The sequence below is a fragment of the Prunus avium genome, unplaced genomic scaffold (genome assembly GCF_965620075.1).
Source record: "Prunus avium unplaced genomic scaffold, drPruAviu1.hap1.1 HAP1_SCAFFOLD_120, whole genome shotgun sequence".
NCBI lineage: Eukaryota > Viridiplantae > Streptophyta > Magnoliopsida > Rosales > Rosaceae > Prunus > Prunus avium.
Genome location: NW_028276943.1, coordinates 5,001 through 7,500, shown reverse-complemented (window position 1 = coordinate 7,500; position 2,500 = coordinate 5,001).

The window sequence follows — 2,500 nt, the reverse complement described above, 5'->3', positions numbered from 1 at the left end:
CCGAAGGCAACAAAACATTTGTTTTTCATTTTGATGAAAATTTCTGTTTTTAAATCTTGTTGGTTTGAAATTGTTTTGAAAAGGTTCTTTAAATCTTGCGGGTTTGCAACTCATAAGAGCGTCACTTTCAACGTCCCCGGCATTGGATTGAGTTTCTAAAAACAACCGTGCACACCGAGGTTAAACTTTACCGGCTCCACTCCGACTCGCCGCTCGCCCACAAATCCGAAGGCAACAAAACATTTGTTTTTAATTTTGATGAAATTTTTTGAAAACATTGGCTTGGCAAGCCCCAATCCGCGACTATCCACCCACCGCCACCCCACACGGGTGGTTGTTGTTGAGAAATGAGGTTGTGGTCGACATGCCCGTGCATTTGAGAAGGAGTTCCTAGCACTCCATGCTCTCCCATGCCAAAAAAAAGCCTAGACAACCCCATTTCGCAACTTTCCACGCCTTTTTTTTCCTCCCTCACCCATGGCGGCGGCGTGGTGGCGGCGGCCGGATTCCGGCCACCACCGCCATGGGTGGCAGCCCCCCGACCCCGACACCAAACCCATAATACCGAGGCAACATATCGAGGCAACATGACATGGGTGTGGCGTGGGGGAAGGGGGCTGCAGCTAGGAAGGCATGGGCTGCCATGCATATGCAGGCAACACACACCCCCCTATATAGCATTTTATGCATTTAGCCCTTTGACAGGAAGAGACATCACCTATGCGCGAGGAGTCATAATGGGCTCTAAATAATTCAATACAAGGTATTTGGACGTGATTTTTTGCAGGGATACTAAGAAACATGCAATCTATGATGGGAAAAAGTTTCATAAATTTTTGAAGTCGGGAAGTATTTTTTATTATTTTTAGAAGTCGTAAAATTGAAAAAATCATTAAAACAAATCCGGGAGGAATTTTTTAGTTTTGTAAGTTGGAGAAGGTCCTAAAAATCATAGACTACTTATGGGGAGCTTATTGTGCGAGGAAATTTCAATAAAAACGGGGTTTGACAAGATTTGAAAAATTCTGTCGACATTTGAAAAAACCTGGAACCATGCTGCCGGCATGCTGCGCACATGCTGCGCGCAGGCTGCGCGCATGCTGCGCGCAGACTGCGCGCAGACTGCGCGCATGCCATGGCAGGACAAGTTTCGCTAGCCTCACTGTCGACAGATGCGCAAGCTGCGCGCACAGGCTGCGCGCATGCTGCGCACAGGCTGCGCGCATGCTGCGCACAGGCTGCGCGCATGCTGCGCACAGACTGCGCGCACGCTGCGCGCATGCCATGGCAGGACAAGTTTCGCTAGCCTCACTGTCGACAGATGCGCAAGCTGCACGCAAGCTCCGCGCACGCTGCGCACAGCCTGCGCGCATGTTGTGCGCAGGCTGCGCGCAGGCGCCGCGCATGCCATGGCAGGACAAGTTTCGCTAGCCTCACTGTCGACAGATGCGCAAGCTGCGCGCACAGGCTGCGCGCACGCCATGGCAGGACAACTTTCGCTAGCCTCACTGTCGACAGAATCAGCACGCTGCGCGCAAGCTGCGCGCGCGCATGGCAGGACAAGTTTCGAAAAATTCTGTCGACAGGCTGCCGGCATGGTGCGCGCACGCTGCCGGCATGCTGTGCGCACGCTGCCGACATGCTGTGCGCACGCTGCGCACAGGCTGCCGGCATGCTGCGCGCAGCCCATGGCAGGACAAGGTCCGAAAAAATCTGTCGACATTTTTACGCCGTGGTAGGCTTCCGCTTCGCGTCACTTTGTCGACATTCAAGCCTACCATTTGTATTGAATTTTTCAAACCTTGTCAAACCCCATTATTCAAATGTCGAAAAATTTTGTCGACATTTTTACGCCATGATAGGCTTCCGCTTCGCGTCACTTTGTCGGAATGCATCGCATGGCGAGGCAAGGCCACGGCATGCCAAGGCGAAGGCAACGCATGGCTTGAATGGCTTGGTCAAGGCCACATCATGGGCACGGCATGCCAAGGCAAGGCGAGGCAAGCCATCCTTAGCCTCGCCTACACTCACTTTCTCGGAATGCATTGGATGATGAGCAATTCCAAGGTAAGGCAACGCATGGCTTGAATGGCTTGGTGTAGGCCACAACTTGGGCATGGCATGCCAATGCAAGGCAAGGCAAGGCAAGCCATCCTTAGCCTCGCCTACACTCACTTTCTCGGAATGCATTGGATGATGAGCAATTCCAAGGTAAGGCAACGCATGGCTTGAATGGCTTGGTGTAGGCCACAACTTGGGCATGGCATGCCAATGCAAGGCAAGGCAAGCCACGCCATCCGAAGCCTCCAATAACCTCACTTTCTCGGAATGCCTTGAATGGGCACGGCATGTGAGGGCAAGGCAAGGTCCTAAATATCATTTTGTAAGTTGGAGAAGGTCCTAAAAATCATAGACTTAATTATAGGGAGCTTATTGTGCGAGGAAATTTCAATAAAAATGGGGTTTGACAAGGTTTGAAAAATTCTGTCGACATTTGAAA